At 48.4% G+C, this 26,639-nt stretch overlaps 1 long non-coding RNA gene across 1 annotated transcript; it reads right to left on the bottom strand.

Annotated features, from left to right (window-relative positions):
• Nucleotides 1–14,263: 14,263 nt before the first annotated feature.
• LOC139999674 (uncharacterized) lies at nucleotides 14,264–25,348 on the bottom strand. The gene is made up of 4 exons (XR_011805170.1): nucleotides 25,212–25,348; nucleotides 24,625–24,684; nucleotides 15,148–15,312; nucleotides 14,264–14,594 (listed from the first exon to the last, which is right to left on the bottom strand). It is a non-coding gene; the product is annotated as an uncharacterized lncRNA (long non-coding RNA).
• Between the last annotated feature and the right edge of the window lie 1,291 nt (nucleotides 25,349–26,639).

The raw sequence follows: 26,639 nt of genomic DNA, 5'->3' as shown, positions 1-26,639 counted from the left end.
AACGGGCGGTGGGGTTGCCTTGGTTGCAAACTCAGCTGCAGAGCTATGAGCAGGGTCTATTCTTGGTGCAGACATGCTCATTTGCAAAAATAAAAGTACAGGAGCAGTTCCAGGCCTTGGTGAGTAGGTGTTGGAGGCAGAAGCCAGGAGGAGTGGTAGCAGAACCTGGGAGAAGGGCAGAGCCTGGGGGACACCAAATGATGTCTCCAACAGGGACTTATCCAGCTGGGGAGATGGAAGCGTCCTCCCCAACGGGGACCCCACCACTACCCATGTGTGGGGAGAGGAGCTGCTTTAGGCACTGGGTGGAACCAAAGGAAACCATCCCTGTGAACTCTGTGGTTGTTTGCTGAGTGCAGGACACAGTGTTTCAATTATGCATAAAAAAATAAGGCATAATAGCTGTATTTACAAGCAGCAGTTTGTCATATGGGTCACAGATTAAATATTTAGAAGCAAAGTAAGTGTCTTTTTACCTGGACAGGACTGCTGGCCTTCTTCCTCACACTCAGGTTTAAAAATGCTGTGCCAGGACCCAGGAAAACCATTAAAACCCCAGAATGTGCACCGAGCTTGGAGCTAAACTGCACATGAAGTATTATTTTCCATCTGTGTTTGATGGCTTATAGCAGAGCATGCCCATGCGGGATTGCAGAATGGCATTAGGGCAGGTGATGCTCAGGAGGAGGGAAGTGGGACCCAGAGGGGATGGGAAAGAGGACAAGACACCTCGGATGCTGGACTAGAGCCCACCACCAGCTCTGCCAAACACATCCCCAAAGGCTGGCAAGGCAGAGATCCCCCAAAGGCAGGCATTAGGAAGAGGGAAAGAGGAAGGGAAGCTTTTCCCAGTGCTACCAACATCCACTGGGAGCTAATGTGCTGAAGGTCAAGCAGGGCAGTCAGAGCAGCCACCTACGGACAAGAGCACGCCAGGCCTCCTTCTTCTTTCCAGCAGGAAGGTGCTTTGCACTGGAAGCTTTAAGATGCATAGACGGGAATAAGCAGCACATTAGAGAAGATGAATCTTGTCCAGGCCAATATGATCCATCTCCCAGAGTGTGCTCCATGTGAAATTTCATTAGCTTCTGGAGGGGAGTTGCTCTGTTTACAATAATTGATAATTATCCTGGGTGATGCACAGCTTAGTGGTGGTGAATGATTGCTCTCCTCCGCGCCAGTGACTTCATTATTTCGCCTGGTTGAAGACTCGCTTTTATGCTCACATTCTTTTTAAGGAAGGCTTTTGGGGGAGTAATTCAGACGTTTATGGTTTCCATTCAGCATGGATTAAAGCAGTGTCCACTGCATGAGATGAGATCTGGTCAGCAGGATTTCCCTAACTGTCCCACAAAGAGCTGAGGCACTCACAGAGCTGTCGAGGTCATCAATCTGCTGCAGAAGTAATTTGTCTCCTTTTGTTTGCCCTAGGGACAAGCTCTAAAGCCCTCCCCAATGAGGGGAGAGAAACACGGCAAATGGCTCACAAGGCAGCAAATCCCTCCATGCATTGACTTCCCAATGAAATAGTAGACTCAGCCTTTGTGCCCTACCCTGACCTATCTAGGACACACTACAAGGTGGAGCTGGGTAAAGTGACACCAATTGGCTGGGAAATTACATCCTATTAGAAGAGATAACATCACTAGCTCAGGTATGGAAAGATTCTGTGGGTGTCCCCAGGCCCTTGGTGAAGTGGCCCAGTTCTGGTTCTGCTGGCTCCACCAAGGGCCATGCCAGGACCTGCCCCAGATGTCAACCTGGGACCAGTGACTAGAGATCATTTGATAAAACCAGGGAAATCATTTGCATCATTGGGATCATTGGAGGGAGCTTCTCAGCTTCGATTTGTCTGCTGTTGTCACAGTCCTGCCAAGGCGAAGTTAAGTGCATAAATTAAATCCAGCTCAGTCCCTCTTCTCCTGAGCCCTGGTGCAAATAGAATAAATCAGATTCATTTAGAAGATCAAAGCAGGCATCACTCACAGACGGATTTAAAAATAAACTCCTTCACTGCATGCATTAAAAAAACAACAAGCAATTTATCTTCCCCATCACTCTTCAATTCATTTCTTGTCAGCCAAGCGGGCAGAGCACTGCATTTCTCTGGTGCCTTGGATGCAGCTCTCCTGCATGCCGAAGCCCCTCTCTTCAGCTATGGGATTTTGGAAGGGGGGTGTCTGTGCAACCCAATGGCTGCAAGAACTGAGGAGCCTCATTGACAGGCGAAGCTCCCCTGGATGATGTTTGGCAGGAGCTGAGGAATGGCCAGCTCTGCTGCCCTGAGGGATAGGACTTGGAGCAGTGGATGGGAGCAGGATGAGAGCATGCAGGGCAGACTGGCTGTTGGGGAAGGAGCTTGGGGGTGAAGAGGTGGTGCTTTCCAAACTTATCATAGGATCATAGAACCCTAGAGCAGCCCAGGCTGGAAGGGACCAATCCCCCTGTAAACACAAACGAGTGATGTCCCACCAACTCCTAAGCTCAGGCTCCTACTTACTCCTTGTGGAAAATGAGGACCAAGCCCTAAGGCGAGAGTCCAGATCCCCAAAACATGGGGAGCCTCACTCCCTGTGCAAGCAGGAGAAAGGGTTACCCTAAAGCCTCCAAAGACCTGGGCATCAGCTACCTCCCCAGACCATGAGCTGCCTCCTGATCCTGCAGCACCCCATGGCCAGGGTGGTGGTGTCCCGCTGTGTCGGTGAGGATGGGAACAGGGGACACAAATCTGGGCAAAATCTCATGAAACCAGAGAGGAGCAGTTGTAGGACAGCACCTGGGCGTGCTCAGCCAGGAACCTGTCCCCATGCCCTGACCACCATATCAGCGGCAGGCAGGAACCCGAGTGCAGGGCGCTCCCTGTTGCTCCACAGAGGTCAGCTCTGTGCAAAGCAGGGACTTCTGATTTGCTTTTAATGGCATTGTTTACTGCTAGCAAAACCTCCTGGAGCCAAAACTTGTCTTTCCTAATAATAAACAAGCAAATAACAACGAGAGAGAGAAGGAAGCACATTTTTAAGCCATCAGGGTTTGATTTGATTGATCCTGGTAATAAACCGCAGCAAAAAGAAGTTGTTAAGCTGGAATGGAGGTTGTAGATCTCCATCAATAATTTAAGTAGGGAAAAAGGAATGAGAGCACTGCTTTTAAGCATGCAGAAGTTTCTAAGAGCTGGTAATGCAGAGACAAGGCTGAAAAAGGTGGAAAGGCACAAGTCAAAATTTCCTGGATGCTGGGGAGCCTGTGAGCCTGGAGGATGCACACAGGACACCACAGCACCCAGTCCCAAATAGGATGGCACAGGTCTGGAGGCTGACAGCTTTTTCTGCACAGGAGACTTAAACTGCATATGCTCATCCTGCCTGGTCATATTTTTTTATTTTCTTTCTCTCCCTTCCTTCCAGGGCCAGGCAGCAGAGATTTTTCCCTCTGCCAACCCTATCCCTTGCCTGCGCATCACCCAGCCCACACATGACCAAGATGACAGAGGAAGGGATGAAGAACAAAACCTGATGTGAGATCTCCAGGCACAGCACCAAGCCTGCACCATCCTCAGGGCATTTCTCATGCACGGAGGAGGAATAGGGGATGTGGGGAGGGAGGAAGCCCTGCTCTCGCCATTCACCTGTCTGCAGGGAGTCCTTCATGCAAACAGCACTTTATAAACAGGGAACACAGGAGGCAGAGCTGCTCTTTACAAACTGCAGGGAAAGAGGCAAGATGAAAGCTTAATCCTTTAAAGGCAGGCTGTGTAGCCGGGAAGCCGATACACAGTGCTCGGAACACTCCATCAGGCTGATTCTTATTTAAAACAGTAAATGGAAGACACTTCTGTTACTGTAGGATTTAAAGGCAATAAGGCGTGACTAATATCTCCTTGCTGAGCTCTAGCATCAGCACTTCACCAGCCATGCAGATTAGAGATGCTGTAAGTGCATCTTTACTTTGTTTCTCCCCCAGAGAAGGTGATACATCATGGCCTTGGAGAAGAGATGCTCCCAGCCTCGCACTGTTGATGGGGAGGACTCACAGTCTGGGCCCTGGACCAAGGCAAATCCCACCTTCTGGCTCCCCCACACCCACGCAAGCAGCTCAGCACCTCCACAGCTTTCCAGGTTGTGTTCTATCACTTCCTCCCCTGGAAACATGAGATGGTTTGAGGGCTGGTTGCTGCAGAGCAAGTGTGGGACATCATCTGCAAAGCCACTGGAAGGAGCCCCTGGGGCTGGTGCAGCCCATCTGGGTGTAGCCACCTCAGGGCATGTCATAGCATCTTTGAGGTAGGTTTGGGTATGCCAGGACTGTGGGATCATGAAGAACAGGGCTGGTTGGTGCTACCAGCCTGCTCTTCACTCACAAAGGACCAGCTCAACCTGAGCATGCTTGCCGAGTTCTTTGTACAAGCTCTGCAGGCACATGGGTCCCTGCATGGCCAGGGGCATAATGGATGCTATGGGCAGAGCATGAATATGCCCCAGAGCCTTTCTCGTGTCTCCTTGTAAAACTGGAGATCCTTCAGCTGCTGCAGGGCTGCCCCTCCAGTAAAGACTGGTTTATGAACTGTTTTAAAACTCCCAACATCTTCTGGCATCCAGCAGGAGTCTCACCTTGCTGAGAGAGCTGACAGCACGTAGTGCTTGCACCAGGGAGAAGGAAAAATGGGATGAGATGGAGAGATGTCTTGCATTGACTGCTGCCTCCAATAAAACTCCATGGGCTTTGAAGCACCCTGAGTCAGGGGAGTGTGCAATATGGATGCCTCCCTGTGGAGATACACATGCTGCAAGGTGTATGGTGAGCACAGACAGCCCTGCTTCTGTGTTACCTGCTCCCACAGCTGCCAAGCCAGAGAGACGGCATGAAAATCAGCATCACTAGAAAACATGCAGATGTCTTCAAGCCATCCAGCAAATCAAATGTACAATGGGCTGACTATCACTTGATGGATTTAGCCACCTTCACTTGCCAACTGTGTGGGGGGAAAAAAAAAAAAGGAAGGGGAAGGGGAAGGGGAAGGGGAAGGGGAAGGGGAAGGGGAAGGGGAAGGGGAAGGGGAAGGGGAAGGGGAAGGGGAAGGGGAAGGGGAAGGGGAAGGGGAAGGGGAAGGGGAAGGGGAAGGGGAAGGGGGAGAGGAGAGGAGAGGAGAGGAGAGGAGAGGAGAGGAGAGGAGAGGAGAGGAGAGGAGAGGAGAGGAGAGGAGAGGAGAGGAGAGGAGAGGAGAGGAGAGGAGAGGAGAGGAGAGGAGAGGAGAGGAGAGGAGAGGAGAGGAGAGGAGAGGAGAGGAGAGGAGAGGAGAGGAGAGGAGAGGAGAGGAGAGGAGAGGAGAGGAGAGGAGAGGAGAGGAGAGGAGAGGAGAGGAGAGGAGAGGAGAGGAGAGGAGAGGAGAGGAGAGGAGAGGAGAGGAGAGGAGAGGAGAGGAGAGGAGAGGAGAGGAGAGGAGAGGAGAGGAGAGGAGAGGAGAGGAGAGGAGAGGAGAGGAGAGGAGAGGAGAGGAGAGGAGAGGAGAGGAGAGGAGAGGAGAGGAGAGGAGAGGAGAGGAGAGGAGAGGAGAGGAGAGGAGAGGAGAGGAGAGGAGAGGAGAGGAGAGGAGAGGAGAGGAGAGGAGAGGAGAGGAGAGGAGAGGAGAGGAGAGGAGAGGAGAGGAGAGGAGAGGAGAGGAGAGGAGAGGAGAGGAGAGGAGAGGAGAGGAGAGGAGAGGAGAGGAGAGGAGAGGAGAGGAGAGGAGAGGAGAGGAGAGGAGAGGAGAGGAGAGGAGAGGAGAGGAGAGGAGAGGAGAGGAGAGGAGAGGAGAGGAGAGGAGAGGAGAGGAGAGGAGAGGAGAGGAGAGGAGAGGAGAGGAGAGGAGAGGAGAGGAGAGGAGAGGAGAGGAGAGGAGAGGAGAGGAGAGGAGAGGAGAGGAGAGGAGAGGAGAGGAGAGGAGAGGAGAGGAGAGGAGAGGAGAGGAGAGGAGAGGAGAGGAGAGGAGAGGAGAGGAGATTTTTCCCCAACAAAGTTTTTATTTGGAATCAGCTAGCATTGACTCTCAGGCATTCACAAGCACATATCTGCAGACATCCAACATGCCAAGATGACTGTGAGAGGTTTCCAAAAAACAGGCTGACTCCCAGGCTGGCGCTCATGGTTGCAGAGAGCAAAGGTTGCATTTACTGCAAGGCACCTTGAAAATTTGGGAATTTTCTGGTTATTCAGAGGGTGCGTTTGTCACCTCCTGGTGCACACGCGGCCAAACATGTTCTCTCCTGCTGTCCCTCCTTCCCCACCTCCACCACTGCCCTGAGCTGGGGCACCAGACAGGCAAGGGGTGAGTTCCCACATGGCCATAAGGTGCTCCCTGGGAGCAGACCTCAAATTTCTGCAGGCAGTTTGGTGAAGGGGTTGAATGAGTGTGGGGCACCCAGATGGCATGCACACATCTCGAGTGGCCTCCTTAGGTCCCACCTGAGAGGTGTGGACCAGAAATCTCCCCTCCTTCTGCCAGTGGCTGGAGGGAAGCTGGGAGCAGCCTGCTGGGCCAAGAAAGGGGAGATCAGCGTGGAGCCCTCCATCAAACAGCAGTGAAGTGACAGCCAGACCTCATCCTACACCTCTAACCCATTACCCTCATGATCAAACTTCATCTGTTGCTTTTAAGAGCCCAGACCCTGGGCAATGTCCCTAGTATGGGAGTGTCTCTCCTCACAGTCTCTCCTCTTCCTCTGAGAGTGCCCTGAGCACTTCTGGCAAGTGGCCCAGGGCTTTCACCATCCCTACAAATGATTAGCTACTCTGTTTTCCAGCAAGAAAGGTTGTGAGAACATCTCCTCCCTACTCTGATCACATTAGGGACCAGAGTGAACATGTAACAGAAATTAAAGGAGGAAGCATTCGTGCTGGCTGCAATCACCCTACCAGGATTTTGGCATCACCAGCAGGAGCAGAATGGGCTGCAGCTGGGCACTGGGGAGAAGCAGAACATGTCCTCAACCAGGGCTTTGTGGCCCCCCTTGGCTGTAAACTGGACACCTCCTGTTCCCTGCCAGCTCTGCAAGAGCTACCTATTTAATTGAGCTATCAGTCCTTGAGACAGCTTGAATACTGTGCAAGGCCCTGGGACAGCCTCTGCTGTGGCAAGGGACAAGTGCAGAGACATCCATGCCACTGGATACCCATGCAGCAGGAGCCCGGTCTGTGGAAATCTGAAATGAAATGCCACTCTGCTTTCCAGGAATGGCTGCGTTGCTGTCACCGGCATAAATTATGGCTAATGATAAGTTATGCTTATTAAGCATGTCAGTAATTTACACTCTTAAGACAGGAAGGATGTATTTTATCTCTGGCTCGAAGGCTGCTGCAAGTCCAATAAAACAGTGTAAATCAGCTGAAAGCAGCATGATCCCTGAGCCAGGTTGTGGAGCAAAATATTCCTGTGTTGCGAAGCAAGCTCCCCAAGAGGGGTGCAGAGCTCTGCAAAATCCAGCACCTGCCCAGACCCCATCACCATAGTCCCCAGGGTGGACCTCATAGGTCCCTGTGTAATGTTCTTCAAGAGCATGCAAGGTGCAAGGGACAGGTTGGGCACATAAAAACACCTGCAGAAGCACACAGAAAATGCAATGTGCAGCTTTAAAAATACATTTTCTGGGTGGTTATAGGTTGCATGCCTGCTCCCCATGTCCTAAGGAGCTGTCCTGAGTATTGTATGAGCCTTGTTGCAGGCAGCAGGGCTTGCAGAGTTGCTGAAGGGTTGGAAAACACATTATTGTCCAAGTCTCGAGGGGCAATAACACAAACGTGGGGTTTCCAGAGCACCAAGTGGGAAAAGGAATCCCAAAGCCCATCTTGGAAAACTAAGGGAACCCTCGGTTAATGAGGCCAGTGCAAGGCAGGGTGGGGAGACATGGCCACTTCTCACCCAGCATCTCTTTTATCCATTTTCCTCATTGACAAGCTTTTATTTTCTTTGATTGCAGGGTGTGGGCTGGAAATTTGCCACTGGTAATTTTTTTTCAATCAAAAAACAGAGGGTTTGATTACATGCAAATTTCTGCCCAAAACATCTGCTTTTCTCTGACAAGTTTGATTGTGCACTCAGAGAAAAACATTCTCATTTCCCCTTATGCTTCTGTGGGCAGAATATGTTCTTCCCTTCCCTCTCATGGAAAAATTCACTGTGTAGCTCTGCCTTTGTCCATGTCTCCCTCTGTCTCTTCAAGGTCCAGGTTTGCACCAGCTCCTTCTCCTCCCAGCCAGACAGGGCTTCTTTTCCGATGCGCACATCCACAAATGTCTCTTGCATCTTTCAGGACATAAAAATATGTTTTCTGTTAACTCAAGACCAAAGGGATGGGCTTGGAGGGAAATAAAAGGAGCTGTTTCTTCTCCACTTCCTTGTCTTTTTTTAAGCACATTCCTGAGAAACAATGGGTATTTGCCAAGATGTCTGGTGACAGCAGCTATCTCCTTCTCCAGCCCATCTCCATGTGGTAGCTGCAAGTTTTTTCTGTTTTGCTTTGTTTTTCCTGCATGAGATGGGGAGAAAGGGAGGGAACAACCTTTTGATTTAGGAATGAAAGAGACTCCCCTCTCTTAAAACTTTTGTTATTATGCTTTTCTGCACTTGGGTGATTTTCCATAGCCCTTTCTCACGTGTGTCCTTCCATTCTCCAAGTTCTCCACCCAGCAGGGCTGCTGAGAAGCCAGCTGGTGACTTGTTGGCAGCCACACACCTATAGTGGACTGCAAAACCAGCAGTATTCCAGCACTGTGTGAGTTTCAGTTGGGAGTCGTCTGGATGCAAACAAGAGCAGGCAGCTCCTGTTCCTCCTACGGGCCAGGAGAGCCCCAGTGAGGCTGACTGAGAGACCTCAGGTTGCATGGTTGTTTCTTCCTACATCACAGGTCAATAAGAACAAGCTGCACATGGCCCCATTGCAGGTCATTAACACTGCATTGATCCTCCCAGGCTTTATACTTTTTTAATTAAACTCCTTTAAAGGTTTATTGAAGTCTCAGAGGATCCGACTTCATTTCAGAAATAATCATGTTCTGCGGTAGTAAAGAGTTTGTGGTTAATACGGTTACGTGCAGGCAGGATTTGCCAGTAGTCTGGGTCAGAGGTGTGCAGAAATCACAGAATCATCTATGTTGGAAAAGACCTCCAAGATCACCGAGTCTAACCTCTGACCTAACACTAACAAGTCCTCCACTAAACCATATCACAGAATCACAGAATCACAGAATTTCTAGGTTGGAAGAGACCTCAAGATCATCGAGTCCAACCTCTGACCTAACACTAACAGTCCCCACTAAACCATATCCCTAAGCTCTACATCTAAATGTCTTTTAAAGACTTCAAGGGATGGTGACTCCACCACTTCCCTGGGCAGCCTGTTCCAATGTCTAACAACCCTTTCGGTAAAGAAGTTCTTCCTAAGATCCAGCCTAAAACTCCCCTGGTGTAACTTTAGCCCATTCCCCCTCGTCCTGTCACCAGGCACATGGGAGAACAGGCCAACCCCCACCTCACTACACCCTCCTTTGAGGTACCTGTAGAGGCACACCTTGTGTTGGGGATAGGGAATGAGCATTGCAATACCACGTGGAGATGACTTAGGGAAGGGTCAGTTTCTACTGGAGGCTGGAGAAATAGGTTGGTAAGAAGCTAATGGAGCTCAGGCAGCACAAGGGCCAAGCCCAGCCCAGACTGGGGGCACCTGACTGAGAAGCTGTTCTGCAGGAAAGGCCCTGGGGTCCTGTGGGGCCCCAAGCTGAGCAGGAGCCAGCAGCGGGCCCTACAGCGAGGAAGGCTGGTGGTGGCCCGAGCTGAACCAGGCGAGGGATTGCCTGCAGGCAGAAGGAGGGGATCCTGCCCCTCTGCTCCTCACTGCTGGGGCCGCCCGCACAGTGCTGGGACTGCTGCCAGGCCCCCAGTACCAGAGAGGCCAGGCAGGCTGCAGAGAGCCCAGGGGAGGGCCACGAAGGTGGGGGGACCGGAGCAGCTCCTCTGGGAGGAGAGGCTGCGGGAGCTGGGGCTGCTCAGCCTGGAGGCTGCGGGGATCCTGGCCGTGCCCGTAAATCCCCGCGGGGAGGACAGAGCCGGGCCCAGGGGCACCGGGCACGAAGCGGGGCCCGGGAGGTGCCCTCTGACCGCCGGGAAGCGCCTCTGTGCCCTGGCGGTGGCGGAGCTGGCACAGGAGAGGCTGCGGGGGCTCCTCCTGGGAGACCAGAAGCCGCTGGGACCTCACCCTGGGAACCCCGCCCTGGGCACCCCGGCTGTAGCAGGGGCTGGAGCTGCTTCATTCTCAACCATTCTGTGGTTCTTTGAAGGGCTTTGATCGTGCCAGGGGAGCAGGGAAGCATGCACAACACCAGAGTCTGACTACCCTGTGCTCAGCAGCAATGGGACTTGTGTCTCATCTTGGCCCCGTGGTGCCCAACACAGTCCTGGCCCCAGGTCCGCCCTCCTGGCCCAGCCACCTGCAGCATCGCTGACACTGATCACACCCTGGCCAGTGTGGGGGTTTTCTTGGCAAACAGGGCCGGCATGAGGCCTGGAAGCTAATAACGGGTGGAATGTAATTGATTTTACAAGGAAAACAGAGTTTCCAGAATATGCACTCAACAACAAAGAGATGCAAGAGTAGTAATTGGAAGAAGGTACAGGCATGACTCACAGTATTATTAAATCACAAGCAAACACATTCCCAGAACTCAAACACAGCCCATATGCTCAGCTCTGAAACCAGCTCAATCTGCATTCATTTCCAAACACTAAAACCACAGTATTTTATTTACTAGGGACAGCTGGGTGAAGCTACTCAGAAAATCTACATTGTGGGGAAAATCAGAGCTTTGAATGCACGAACCTGTTGGAGATGGGTGTAAATACTCACCCTGAGTGCCAACGGGCAGCATGGCATGGAAACAACTCTGGTACCACTGCTGTTGGAATTATTACTGGAGTGGTTGGATGTCCCAGGTACTGGCAAGCACATCAGGACTGAAGGTAAGCCAGCACTCAAGATAGTTCTCCCTTTAGCTGAGAAGAGAAACAACATCCTGCGAGATGGTGGCATGGTTTTCAGGAGGGAGAACATACCCCATGAGACCTTCGGATGGAGCTTGAGAAAATGAGCAGCTTTTGGGCACCGAGTCCATCCCTGATGCCCTCCCTGGCTACAGCAGGATTGCACTGAGAAATGAGGGGATTTACCCCAATGGGAATAAAATCCATCCCCATAAGGAAGAGAGATGTATAATCCATGCCCACACTTCAAATGTTGAGCATGGCTTGGGTCTCCCATTGCAAAGCGCAGCAGGGCTGGAAAAGGTTCAGTGCATGGTAATGGGGGTGAGCAAAGCCCTGGCATGCTTTCTGGACAAGGAACAGTTGAGTAGACTAATCCAGGCCAAAAGGAAAAGATTACTGAACAGTGGATATGGTACATCAAACCCTGAATGGCATAGGAAAAAAAAAAAAAAAAAAAAAAAAAAAAGGAACAGAAAATAATTGCTTATTGTTTATATCAAGGTAAAAAAAAAAGGGGGGGGAGGGGGGGTGGCAAACAAGGGAACTAGCAAATGCCATGCTCTCTATGGGCAGCAATGTGGTTTTCACACTATGCCTGCAGTGTCCCTTGTTGCAAGATGTGTAGCTTCAAAAAGTGATGGCCATAATCAAGGAAAAAATATTGAAAAAATTCTAATGCAAAGAGACCGTGTCTGTCCCCAAAAGCACCTGCACTGCGAGCTTGTGAGGGCTGGGAAAGCATTTCACAAAGGCATCACAGCTTGATCCCCAACTCTCATATGCTTTCCAAGGTGTTGGGAAGGTGCCCACACTAGACCACGCAGGTTGGGCTGCCCCCAGGCCACATTGCAGCCCTTCTCCCCATTTACTCTCACATGTACCTTCCTGTAGGGTACATGTATCTTCCCAACATCACATCCTACCTGCCAGGGAACTGCTCCAGGTAACTCACTGCCTTTTGTTTCCTCCAGCAACTGAGATAAAAGAGGGCAGCTCTTTGAACTCACCATTTGGATTGAAAGTAAGTGGTGGAGCACAATGCAGTAGATGCTCTTCGGTGCATTGCAGTGTCCTGGGGAAGAGGAGAGGATTGGGGATTCCAGAGGTCTGCAGAGCACCCACCCATGAACACAAAGTTGGGAAACTCCAGGATGCAGAGCCTCAAGAGTATTGGGGGACCCTGGTCATTGGAAGCAAAGTCATTGGGATGGATGCTTAAATTGACCTAAAGTCCTGGGTCTCAGCCCCAGTTTTGTTTCAGCTTCTCTCCCACCTGGATGAGAGCAGGGCTGGTACCCCCAACACCCAAGGGTGCAAGATGAAGCATGCAGAGGACTGGGGAGTAGTGTGGGTATGCCAGGATATGAATGCGCAGATTGGTGATTTAGCTCTAAACTCATTAAGTTTTCTCATTGAACAGAGGTGACAATGGTTATTACCTGCGCAAAATCATAGCAGAAGAGCAATCATGCATCTGGAAATAGATAAAATCCCAAGTCATTATATTAGCAAATTATCTGTTTGGGTCTGATTCCTATTGACAGTATTAAGCCTATTCCCATTAATATTTCAGTCTTCAGGGAAATTAAACTTTAATCAAAGTACGGCACTTACAATGCCAGCCTGACAATTCAAAAGGGAAAACAACAGCAAGGCCACTGCTGTCTGAATTAGCCCTTGCAAATAAGTCATCTAGGAAGTAAAGTCCTTATTTGTCCAAAACGTACTAAAGCCCAGCCCCAGCTGCTGGGAAGAGGCTGCACCAGGCTCTATGTGACAACATGGTGGCCTCTGAGGGGACAGTATGGGAAAATGCATGGTGGCTGTGGTCCCCTTCATGCAGAGGTCCATGCACAGCTCCCCATGACTCCAGGGTTATCTCCTACTAACGCACACTGCCATAGGGCTTTTGGGGCAGAATTTGTTTGCTTTGCTCCCTGTATCCTTCACTTCCTGAATTCCCTACGTGAAATAAAAGCAAATATCCACGATGTGCATGAGCCCACCCCATCAGCATGCCCAGCAGAGCCTGGAGGAAGCAGGTCCTGGAGCAAACAAGTGAGCTCCAAGCCACACGCACCAGTGTCTGCATGACAGTGATGTATGGTGCAACACATCATGTATGAAGCCTCATTTGGAGTCTGAATTAATCTTGTGTGGTCTCAGCTGCTTCGGTTTCAGCTTCCCCCATTACCTCCAGAGCCCAACACTTTGGAAACCCAGTTACTGCTCAGCATTAAAAGAATATTTTTCTCTGTCACCACTTGACATTTCATTTTTGTCAAGACAAAGTAACTATTACTGTAACTGAGGGAGGGGAGCTGCTGCTGCAAAACAGCAATGCTCTCCTCCAGACTGTTTGCTGGCGCTGTGGCTGCTGATGAGAGAAAATTAATTAACTTCTTGGAATGCTTCCTGGGCACCCAACAGCACCAGCTAGAGAAACCTTGCAAAGAGAGCATGTGGTGAGCCCAGCTCTGCCCTTTGCCTCTCCTCCCAGCACCCTCTCCTGGCAGCAGTGACTTCCAAGCAGCCTGACCCTCTGCCAGCTCTCTGCAATAACACAAGGAGGATTTTTTTCTCCTTCACCATTGTATTTTGCAGCTCCAGTCCCCTGTGTGATTGACAGTGCCAGAGCAAGCCCAGGGGTCAGCCTTTGCTATGCATCAATGAAGTGAACATCATGCTGAAGGATGAAGCTGCTTGGACCCAGCTTTGCACTGGGAAGGAACAAGAGATTTCTGCTTCCAGCACTGCATTGCCCCATCTGCAGTTCTCCCAAAGCCTGAAAATACTCTCAGCCATCAAGCAGACAAACCACCTGCTCCTGCACTGCCCAGCACAGCCCCTGCAAGAACCCATCTCACACTTGGGACATGCCTGCACCTCTCCATCCATCTGGGGCTGCACCAATGTCCCTGCATAGGGCAGAGGCACCCAGAGCCCTTGCATAGGTGTGAGTCTATGGTCAAGATGCCCATCCTGGAGTTCAGGATCAAGAGATTGGATGCCTGGCACAAAAACCCATTCAAGTGTTTCAAGAGAACCTGCCCTCCCAGCCCTGTGGCTGGGTCCTTCAGAGCCCTGTTGGTAGGATGAGAGCGGCCACAGGGCCACGCCTCTGCCTCTCAACCACAGAGGGTGCCCAGAGAAGCCAGCTCTGGGTTTAGGTAACAATGGGGCTGCAAAGTCCTCCTTGTTCCCCTAAGCAACATCTGCTGAAGCCCAGGGGTTTCCCAAGGGCAAAACTTCTGCTTGAAGATTTTATAGGAAATATTTATTGAAAACAAGCTTTTTGCAGGGATACAGAAAACTCATTTCAGGAAAGAGACTTTGAAGGCTGATGAAGGTGCAAGTCAGATCTAGAGAAGAAGCTTTCAAATAGGTGCCAGCCCCATGGGTACAACCCAAAGCAGAGAGGAAAGGTAAAAAAGCCTCTTCCAGTGATTTTTCATTTCTGTAAGGACATGCACAAAGAAATTCTGCCAACTGGGTAAGCACAGAGCAATCACCAGTTCCTGGGGCTACTGGGCTGAGACTTTATCCCAGCATCCGAGACTCTGTATATCCTTTCACAAAGAAAACCCTGGGGAAAAAAAAAAAAAAAAAAAAAAAAAAAAAAAAAAAAAAAAGCATTAAAGCTTCATGGAAAGTTTGGCTTGCTTTTAAAATCAACCATAGTGCATCTTCTTCTCTTACAATGATTAGTAAATAAACACCCCTGGGTCCAGTAGCAGTTAGCAGTGACATTTGGAATAACCCCAAGGAATTCACCTGTCAAGAGCAGCACAGCGCAAAATGGGGCTTGTTGGGACATGCTTGGTCTCAGCAGTCAGCATCTCAGGGCAGAAGGGACTGTTTGCTTTCTGGAGGCATTCTTAGCTGAGTAGCGGATGGCAGCTGCCTCGCACCATGCAATTTGAGATCATTAAGTGCAGATGTACACACTGCCATCAGGCTGGTGGAGTATCACATGCAGCATCCCAGGTCAACAGAAAATTGGAGAAGAGTTGGCCAAATTGCAGAAATTGTGCTCCATTTCTAGAGAAAAATGGTGGGAAATTTCTCCCCATTTATCTGTGATGTGGATTGTGTGTCACCAGCTATTTCACAGCTCCTGTGCAGGCCCTGGGAGTTACCTTGGAGCAATCTTGAAGCACTCCTTGAAGCATCCTCCCCTTTACTTCTTAATTTGCTTCAACTCCACGTCTTTTTCTTGCCAATACAGCCAAGCCTCGGAAAATCTTAGCTCTCCAAGAAGCAAAGCTATGGGCCACTTCCCCCTTCATCTTGCTGTTTTCCCACTGCACGGAAATAAAAAGCAGAATGATTTTGGAGGAAGTCAGGCTTTTACTAAAGCTGCAAAATCACATGTTTGTGTGATACGGAGCTTCCTGGTGCCCAGGAGCTTGTAGTTACTTTTCACCTTGGGATTTCAGCCCTATCCTTTTCCTCACTGGACTGTCTGCATTCATAGATGCCAGGATGTGAATGCCGGTCGATACAACAGCAGCAGCAAAGGCTGAAGAACATTCTGCAAAAAGTTTCTACTTCACTAAAACTTGCTGCAAATAGAAACTGACTGTTTCTGTGCAATCCTGTTCTTGCAGGTCAGAAGTAATCCCACAGGACACCAGGCATAACTTTCCACCCTGTGTTACTGGTTAGACCGGGGCAGAAGTGGGCCAGGAAGCCTCTAACTGGCCTGGACTCAAACCCTTCAGAGACCCGAGGTACCATTACTATGATTTAGGTACCTAGCAAAATGCACTCAAAAGTTTAACCCCGAGACATTACTGAGGTCTGCTCCCCCATGACCCTGCATTTGCATCTGGTCTAGGGATGGAGAAGGCTTCTTGGGGGTTTTGGCACAGAGCCACCATCCCTTATTTTTCAAGGAGACAAGAAGTGCCAGCAACCTTTGCCTTGTCCCACTTCAATACCCTGCCAAGCCCCAGTCAAGCACTATTTGTGTGTTTTCAACCTTGCTGTTATTCTCCCAGAGACCAGCTGCCACACATACAAACAGCCACCTGTGGGGAGGGAAAGAGAGAAAAGATTGAAGCTGTATTACCAAAATGTGTGAAGTGTAATGGGGTGCGGTTTTGACATGCCAGCAAAATGCTGCCAGTTCTGCCTGGAAATCCACCAGTGCGTGCATCCCTCCCTCTAGTGACTAAACCCAGCATCTACAACCCCTCCGGGCTGGAGGCTTCATCCTGCCAGAGCTGAGCAGCAAATCGGGCACCTCCACTGCATCCCGGGGGCCACAGCACGGGTGCTATGGCAGGTCCCCACTCTAGAAAGAGATGGAGATGCTGCAGAGACGCACCACGAGGGCTCCTCCACTCCCCTGTGCTATATTGGTCACGTACCACCCTGCTTTTGCTCCCAGATTATTAAAGAGGGGGATGCTGCCATGGCCACCAGGACTGTGATGGGATAAAAGCATGTCCTGGGTGATGGGGACCTGCTGAAGGGACATGATGGATGGGCACCTGGAGAAGAGGGGCTTTGAGTTCTCATTGCTCAGGTTGGATCTCCAAGCATGGAGCACTGGGTTCTGGTCCTCATCATTACCTGGAACGCCAGATGCATACCTTCACCACAGATCCTCCACTCGAACAGCTTCTGTCCAACAGCAAAGACATTCAGGACAAGAAATGGCAGCCTTTGCCTGATGTTCCTCTCCTTGCATCTCCATGCCCCTCCTGGAGCCTGAGCAGGGCTGGAGAATTGGTGGGTAACTAAATTCTGGTGTTCCCCACTGCAAACAGCCCTGAGCATGCACAGCAAGGCTGTTCCATTCAAGCCCCAGAGTAGGGGCTGGGGAGGAAAATGCTGACCTTTGAGAACTGCCAGCCTGGTCTTGGCAAAACTCTGCCTTTGCTTTTTAATTGGACAAGTCTAGCTGCAGAACAAGGCTTCTCTGGACAACACTTCAGTGCAAGAAGAATAAGAACATCACACCACCTCAGCAGGGATCCATCTCAGAGATCCCCACCGCAGCACAGAGCTGCTTAAGCACTGCTATCAAACTCAGTGCAAGTGCCAAATTAACACAAATTAACACAAATTCAAGGCTTGCTCCATAATAAGAGTTTGGTGGAGAGCTGCAAAATAGCACATGGAGACATCATCATCCCCCTACCTCCCAACCCCCCACCCCAGCCATGCTGTTCCTTATCAGATCTCAGGAATACACCAGGGATGGTACAAATGAAAACAGCCCTGCATGGGGGAGATTAATGCATGGAACAGAAGGGAAATTAAAATTAAATCTCATTTCTTGGGTTGATCTCTGACCTAGCAGTCCATGTCACTGCTGAGTCAGGGAGAGAAGTGCAGCATAGGAAGGGTGAGGACAGACTGTGCATCCTCATCATTTGCTCTAGCAGAGCTTTGGTCTCAGAGGCAGCACTGGAAAACATCTCTAAAGCTTTTAATCAGCTTAGCTCTCCCCCGTCCCTCCATGGAGGAGGGGCTCCAAGCCCTGCAGGAAAACAAGGCTGAGATACAAGCTGCTAGGGCAGATGCTGCTGTCCAAGAACTTTGCTCCCTCTTCCCATGGACAGCAGGCAATGCTGCTCAGGCACAATGCTGCAGGGGCTGAGAGAAATTTTCCCAGATCTTTAAAGAGGGATTTTGCCCAGATCTTTAAGAGATGGGGGAGAATTGCCATCAACCAGAATATGTCTGGGGTCTCTGGAGCTGGTGACTAGGATTAAAGCACCTGAGGGCTTGCTCAGACAGAGCAAAAGTTGCGCACTGGGATGAGAGCTGATGCCTCAGGGAAATCCCTGGTAAAACACAGCACAAAGTTCTGCAACACTGCTGAACCAGTCACATGCTGAATACTTTCCCTGGCAAAATAAAGAAGTGTTCTTTTCAAGACATATTTCACAAAGAGGTTTCTGCTCCCTGTTGGAGGTATTGATTTCTGCTGTAAGAGATATAACTACACAGGAGTGCCCAGAAAACCTTCATATAGGAAGTGTTGACAGTGGGTCTTGTGGAAGCTGAAGTCCTCTTTTTTTTTGGGTTAAACGAGGCTGTAGCAGCCACGTGATCATGGATGCAAATGAAACCATGGGAGATGCAGCATGGGTAGAGAAATGGCTCAGCAAGAGCAGCTGAACCCACTCCCTGACCCCAGGCACAGAGCTCCAATTGCTAGTCTTAGCTGAAACTTAGAAAAAAAAAAAAAAAAAAAAAGTTAGAAATCTCTTTTCCTCCATTATTGTTTACTAACCAAACTAACTCAGGAAACTATAGAAGCAGAAAAATTGCTAGGTCCATAACAATCAGCATGCAAATTATGACTGCCAGGATCTCTACCCAGAATGAGAAGGATTGGAGCTGTAAGTCACACTCAAGCTGCTGGTGGTGGTTTGGGGGCATTTGCTGTGCACACACCAGCAATGCATGCTGGCTGAGAGGCAAACCTCCCTTGGTTTCTTGCCTGGGATGCTGCAGCTGGTGGAGCAGGATTTGGCTTAAAATGAGGCATTGAATCCAGCCACATCTCACCTCTCCAGGGAGGAGAGCAGCTGGGGACTGTTCCGATGGGTGAGCATTGGGATATACAGAGCCAAGGTCCCACTTGAACAGGAGGCATTAATTTTATTATTGCTCAGATTAAGAAGGATTAAGCAGATTTCAATTTGGCTTGACTCACAGCTGTGTGTGCCCTGTTTACCATGACCAAAGCCATCCTGGAGCTCTCTACGCAGAGAAGGGATTTCAAGAACTGGGGCAGAATCATTAAAACAGGACACTTCAAGTACCGGATTTCCAAGGAGGACAAGAATGTTGTTTTCTTGGGCTCAGTTCTGAGAAGTCTCCCAAGTGACTTCAGGAACCAGCATGGGGACAACCAACCTCAAACAGCTTTGCTAGGTCAAGTCTCCAAAAGCCACCCTCCATCATGATCACAACTGGAAGCAAATACCTTTCCAACAGATCAGACTTTACAGAAACACAGCCACCCTCTATTGCTGCACTCAGCTTAGCTAATTAGTCATGTTTTGTGGGAAAAGAGCAGGTCGGTATTTTAGTTTTCTATGGCCAACTTGACACCGCCAAGATAAGTTTATGGCTCCAACAAGATTTCCATCTGTCTTGGGAGGAATTCACTGCCACAGTAGAGCTCTCCACTTGCCATCTGCAGCAGGGGAGGAGGGAAAAGCTTTTATCCATTAAACATGAAGGCAAATCAGGCAAGAACCGTAAAGGAAAACAAACATGGGTGCCAACCAAGAGCAGAGATTAGAGATAAGCATCATGTGGACAGTCAACCTCCATCACCTGCTAGAACTGGTTTGTGGGACATCTGGGACCAAGAAACCCTCCTGAATTTTGTTTAGGAGCCCCATAGCAGATGCACAGTTGAAGTACACTGCAAATGCTGTCTCTCCAGCAGTCTGTGCCCAATTTGGAGCATCATGGCTTGGTCAGACCCCTCCGCTACCTAACCCAGTGATGGATAATAAATATCACCCCTAGCCCCAAGGCAGCATCACAACATTTGCAGTCACCTATATTAAGTCGATAACTTGTGTTAACATTACTACTCCCAATGGAGGTATATTACAGTCCACAATCAACTCAAAGCAATACCACACATACTTAAATGATGATTTAACATGAATTATTTAAGAAGGTCTAATGGGCTGGGAGGTTTAAATATGAAGAAGTTATCCATGACTATTGCTGGCTGTAAAAAGTGTTTATGCTTCTTCATATCATATTAGTGGCTACATGGTGATTTGCTAAAAACAGAAGAATAGCAGCATTTGGGAGTGCCATTTAAACAGATCTAACAGAGGGGAGTGCTGTCATGAGCAGCATGAAGGAGGCTGCACTGTTAAAGGGTACCTCAAAAGCAGTTGGGTGGGCAGCTAGGTTTGGGGACGGTGAGAAATTACAGGTAGAGAACAAAATCAAAGCCATCCCACTTTACTTTTAGAAGAATTTCTTTTTCACTTTCAGGAGGATTTTTGCAATAAGGGTGAGGTTTCCCTTCAAGATTCAGCCCCAGATTGCTGTAAATGTGAGAAATTCAGCTTCGGGAAGAGATCTACATTTCTCATCATTAGAGAGATAAGGCTGAAAACAGCAAAAGGAAGTGATGGAGAATCACTAGTAACAACACAGCATTTGGGAGCCCACAGCATTGCTTGGTCCTACTAACCCAGAGCAGGGCTCACAGGCAGGGTGTTGCAAAAGCACACAAAAACCCTGAACTCAATCCATGCAGACCTAAAGAGGGCCCAAGCATGGTGACAGGGTGCTGCAACCACCCACCTGGGCTATGTGGACTCACAAGCTCCAGTCCCCAAAACCCTGGGGACACCCAGACCAAGCTGAGAGTGCAATGTAGAGCAGCTGCTCTAGTGGACCACTGCATAAGGATTGCAAGGGGTGAAACACAGCACATATATGCAGGAAATCAGATTTTTGACAAATTAGTACTTTGGGGAACCCTGAGAGACAAGCAGAGACATGTTCCCAAGAAATCGCTAAGAAAATCACTTATTCCAGGCAGCACAGATGCAACTTCTCCTGCAACTATAGCAGAGCTACAAATCTCTTCCTCCCCAAAGCCTAATGGTCCACCACAAAGGAAAAAAAAAATTAGAGCTATCACTTCTCCCCATATGTTTGAATGTGATGCTTTAAACATTGTATAGGTTTAGATTTCCTACTCCTTTTCCACAGGTAACATATTACCTGGGATTTTTAGTGAATTCATTTCTCTTTGGGAAGTGTTGATGTTCATTCCTCTCTATCTCTACGGAATCAGTTCTTATAATCTCTCACATTTATGTACTATATCATGCCCGAGTGGGTCCAGCTGCACTTTGCAGATCTGTGATTCACCCCATGTACAACTCTTCCACCCAGCACTGAAACAGCCAAGAAAAATAAGCAGGGGAAAAGCCATATACACACTTCCTAACTGATGGGAAAAGCTGCTACTTGCTTCTGATTGAATCTGATTAAGGACAGAACGCTTCATTTCCTACACAAACAGCTATGAATCTCCTGTCCCCAAATAGTCCAACACTACAAGCATCAAAATAACTGCATGTTTGAAGAGGCTAATGCAGAACAAGCCAATAATGGGCGAACTTCGTTACCCAGCAGCAATAGCAGGTTGTATTAACATGCCACAGCATCTGCTCGCCAGGACCTACATATGATGGAGGATGCTGTGCTGCTCAGAATGGCTGGGGATCCATGGCATTAGCATTAACAACTCACCCACATCACACTCAAAGTGTGATTTGCCTCCATTGCACTGGAAGCACAGAGGAGCAGCATTTGCCCTTTGTCCCCATCTGCTTCCCTCTGCACTGTCTGCTTGTCACACCAATGCCAAGTGTTACACTGACTTCAAAAACCGGTGTTCCTGTGGGGATAGAAATCAATGTCTCTTGTTTGAGAGTGCAATTAGCACCATATGTTATGGACATTCTCTCTGCTGGCCTGGGAACCCTTTGCTGTGGACTGCCAGCCAGAAGGACTGATGCTGCAAAGAGCTAATTAGCAACAAGAGGTCTCCCTGTGTCCCAAAGGGGAGAGGAGCTGCTTTTCCCAGTGAAAAACAAAAACAAAAACACCACTTTTCCTGAAGTTATTAAGCCCTGCATGTTTCCCCCTTCTGCCCAACACTCCAACAATCACCATGGTTTACAGGGAAGCAATAAATGAAATAAGATGCTCTGCAGAGTTTATTTGCTACTGCTTTTGCCATAAAATACAGCTTAAATGTCACTTCACCTGTTTTCTTGCTTAGATGAAGCCTCATCTTCAGCTCTGATATGCCCAACAACCCTTTTCCCACTTATTTTTTACTGCCCTAAACACTCCTCTCACCTTTGCTTATTGGTTGCCAGTAAAAATGCTGGAGAAACACCTTTGGGGAAACTTTTCCTCACTAAGAGAGGCCAGTCTGAATCAAGAAGTCACTGGCATTTCTGCAGGAGCTCACCTGCACCCATCTCTTTGGAGCTCCATCAGGGGAAGGGGAAAACTAGGAATCAGGCACTCAAAACACTGCTGCTGTGAGCAGTTCCTGATGGCCACAGCTTGACAAGGTCCCAAATACCCAGGCCCATGAGCAGAGCCAGAAAAAGGATGGATAGGAAATAAACCCTTTGTCCCAGCAGCCAGAGCTCAAATGTTTCCTCACTGGAAACATCCAGGTGAAATACAATTTCATTCCCTGTTGCCATGACCTGGTTCTCAGGTGACAAAGTGCACTGCACACCCAATTCTGACCTGTCACTGCCCAAAACCCTTCACTTGGGCTTCCCCTCTCTTCCCATATGGCCATAGGCATTTTCTACAGGTTGGCTCAGCCTTGTCCTTTTGGTGAGACTATCTAATATCTGCAGAGAGCCATTAGCAAACATCCTTAATTACTGCATAGATACCACATGCCACCTAGGGCTGGTGACAAAAATAAATAAATAAATAAATAAATCACAGAAAATAAAGGCAAGGTATGCAGGATTAAGCTGGAGAGGAGGAGGCTACAACCAGATTTGCATTGGTTCCCAGAAACTGGGCTAGCTGCATGATGCAGTACTCTAGAGGAAAGAAAAAAAAAAAAAAAAAAAACAAAAAAAAAAAAAAACACTTCTCTTTGCCACAACAAAGAGAAAGAAAAAAAGTCCCAGCCAGGAACAGTCAGGTTGCATGAGCTGGCTTCTCAATGGGTACACTTCAGCTTCAAGGCAGGTTTTCCTGCTCACAAACCAAACCTTAAAAGCTCCACTTGCTGCAGTCCCTGGATCCCATGAGGACATGCCACAGGACTGCTCACTGAGCACCCTTGGCCAAGCATGGAGTCACCCAGAAAAGGGGGGATGCCCAAGTCCTGGGGGAGCATCTCTGCACAGGTTCTGCAGATGGAGCCAAGTGCCCAGCTTTCCTGAAGGTAGAAGGTTTCTTGGGGTCTGCAGGGACTCACTGCTGCAGAGGAAGGGTTCCCTGGGGGTTTGGAGGCTCAGGACTGGCACCACTTTCTTCTGCCCACATGCTCCTGGACCTACTCCCATTACCAAAATTCAGAAATCCCACCCTTTTCCTACCATATCTCTACAGATAAATCGCTTTTTTCACCTCTTTCTCACGAGCTTCAGCTTTAAGCCCACCCTCAGGAAGCAGTGCTGTGTACATTGTCAGCAGTGTTTCTCTGCTTTATGGCAACGCAAAGCCTCTTATCCCATTTGCAGCTACATTTGTACCCTGATGCAGAGCCAGCCCTGCCTGGAGCACACACACCCTGCCTTGGATTAATCTTCATCTGCTTACTGACAAATATGTATATTTCCTGTGCTCCATATCGCTCTCCCATCTGTTTTTTGATGGAACCCATGGGTTAAGCACAGTTCTGTGCTTGCAGACAGATGCACCTCTATGTGAGAGAGAAACAGCTGGGTGCTCTGTGCACAGCTGGAAGCACAAGGGGCTGCACCCTTCTCAGCCTTGCTCAGAACCTCTCCAGCCCTTGAGGATACGCTCTGTAGGGCATCTTAACTGCTGCCCCCTGTCCTGATAGGACATTACGCCCAAACTACAAGTGAACATTAAATATTTCCTTGGGGCCATGTCAAGGGCTTGGAGTTGCACTTAAATCCCCTTGGGACAATGCTTCTCCCAGTGGAAGTCCACCAGCCCTGTATGGGTGCAGAGTGATGGCCATTCCTGGGATGTTGTTATGTTCTTGCACCTTTGTGTTTTAAGAGACCCAGGTGGTTTTTTTCCCCAACACATTTTTTTCCATCCAAAAGTCAAGATCTTTCCTGCAGAAAATCAGTTTCCAGGAAAAATTTCAGGAGCTCCACACAGCTTTTTTTCTTTACAAGAAATGCTCAGTAAACTTGCTGAACCAAACAAGATGCTGGATAACTTCTTGCCTAACCTTTTATTACCATGGCCAATAATCAATTGCTGCCTATCATACTAGCCCTTTTCAGAAAGAAATATCCCTTGTTCCAGAAAGCTGGGCCATTTTTCATCATCTGCCATGCAAATAGAATGTTTTCATAAAGTCAGCATCCTGCAACAAAAGAATGTCCTGAACTGCAAGCCTTGTTCTCAAAGGCCTAGAAAAAAAAAAAAAAAAAAAAACACATCATTGAGCCAACCTTGCTGGAAATACCTGCACCTGCAGAAAGCCTCAGAACGTTTGAGGTGCAACAGCTGAAACCACATTACAGGGCAAATTTACTACTCATCAACCTCTGTCATATAAATATAGCTGGGTTTATTCCTCCAGTTATGACTGGAACCAGTTCAAGGTTTTAGTAGTCTGACACTTTTAAGTTTTACAGCAAAACAAAAATTTTCTAAAGGACAAAAAAGTAATGGAAAAATCAGGGCTTTTCATTAAGAAATGTTCAGTGCCTGTCAAAGCAGGCAATCTGTTAACATGAGTTATAACTGAAAGCCCATACCCAGGCAAATTCTTCCTTTTGAAAAGGATTCACTGAGACTTTTATCTGTAATATCATAACAACACATTTCATTACAGCCTCCTCCATGAAGGAGGCTATTTCAACCATTAGGTGAAAACACTGAATACCTGATGAATTTTTACATACCTCCAGGAATTCAGAAAAGGCTTTGAGCATGTCTTTATCCTTTTGCCTTCTTTTTATTTCCTGGGGAGAAAAAAAAAAAAAAAAACACAACAGTTGAGCTGTATTATTTTTGCTATTACCAAGACATTGTCTGTGCAGTTTTTAATCAGACTCACCCCAAGATTTGGAAAGCCTGCCAGCAGCCTGCCTTGAGTTCAGCCAGTATAAGTTAGTTCAAGACTAAAGGAAGATTAATACAACAAAAGTAGGTATCATTCTTGAAAGTCTTAGGGTGAGCAAGAAGTGCAGAGACTTGGAGCAATGCTGTCCCCAGAGAGACAAACTCAAAAAGAATAGGGCTGCTTTTAACAAGATGCCCTGGTTTGTCTTTACGGTGAGGAAGAAGAAAGTGGCTGCTTCAGTCAGAGATTCTGCAAGACAAAGCATCCCAGCTCCTTCCACTGTTAATGCCAAGGCCAAGCTGTCAGAGTGCTTCAGGACCCAAAGGGATGCCTCCAACATATGCCACAGAAATTCCTCCAAGAGATTCATAAGTCCCCTACACACTACTTTGCAGGCACTCAGTTTGATGCTAACATATGTTTTACCTTACTTCCATCCACTGCTACAGCTCTAAATAACGGGTTTCTTCTGCCATCAGTCTTGCCTAAGAGAGATGCCAGATTCAGGAGGTACTAAGCACTGGAGAACTTAGAGAGCTGTAACATTAAGTGACTATGGGAGAGTTGATGCAGCTGAAGATAAATCATTCACCAGCCCCAGTAGGGATTCACCCAGCAGGCCACCACGGGTGAACCCCAGGGAGGCAGGAACCAGAGGGTGGTGCAGAGATCACTCTACACCTCACAAAGCTGGGCACAAGTGCAATAGATGCACTCAAAGCTTCTGATGAGGAAGAAAGTTTTGGAGAAATAACAGAAGTATTTGAGGATGCTTGTTGCCTAAGAAGGTTTTTATTGCAAAGATCAGAATGAGGGAAAAGCAGAAAGGGAGTTTGTAAGAGATTTAAAACTAAGCCAGCCCTGTGAATACGTTTTTATAAGACTCTTTGAAGAAGACCACATAATCTACAAAGAGTTTCTTAGGGAGCTGGTTATGGGGCAAGGAAAAGTAACATGTACATACCAAGGGCTAGAAATCCCAGAAAGACAAATAAAAGCCTCAGAGAAAGACCCAGGGACAGCTTATGGACCGAAGAGAAGCCGAGCTTTGGCTCACCCATACTTAGCTGTGAATTCAGAATCTTGGCAGTCACAAAAGAGGAAACCCAGGGCAGAATTAGTACACTACCACACCAAAACCCACTTCACCATCCAAGCATCTTCCTCCCCCATGATGGAGCTGAGCACAAGTCAAGCCACTTAAAATAAATCTCTACTCAGCAAAGACCCTCAAAAACCAAACCCACCACTCATAGAGGGTCCAGCCAAGGTTTATATACCGTTTGGGGTGTGCCCAAAAGGGCCTGAGCAGGAATGGAACTAACTGGAAACAAATGGGATTGATTGGTGTAGGTTTTTACACAGCCTGAGAGCATCTCTTGCTTGAGACCACACAGTCCACAGGTGGTGGGCAAGTTTCATGCAAATCTTGCACCACGGCCATGGTTGAACTCCTACCAAAGGCCTTGCACCTCCCAACTCCCAGACAGAAACCAAAAAGTTTTTCTTCTGCCCCAAATAATTAATTTGTATAAGAGCTATTAAAAATTAATAAATTAAAAAAATAATAAATTAATAATTAATAAAATTAATAAATATTATAAAATTATTTTGTGTGTAAGAGCTATTTCTCAGTTCAGGAATGACTTTGTGGAAACTACAGGGATTGTGTAACCAAAGTGTGCCGTGGTGGCTTAGACGTGGTCTGGCTGGTGCCACAGAGCCTCAAGCAGCTGTAGAGACATGAACTGATAGGAGTGGGAAGAAGCCTTGTGAAAAAGTAGTAGGAGGACAGGCATGGACACCAATGACCAAGGGGAGCAGCAACACAAGAGTTTGTGGCCACACAAAGAA

The sequence above is a fragment of the Anas platyrhynchos genome, chromosome 28, assembly GCF_047663525.1.
Source record: "Anas platyrhynchos isolate ZD024472 breed Pekin duck chromosome 28, IASCAAS_PekinDuck_T2T, whole genome shotgun sequence".
In the NCBI taxonomy this organism is placed as follows: domain Eukaryota; kingdom Metazoa; phylum Chordata; class Aves; order Anseriformes; family Anatidae; genus Anas; species Anas platyrhynchos.
The sequence above is the reverse complement of the archived record's forward strand: the minus strand, read 5'-3'. Positions and strand labels throughout refer to the sequence as shown.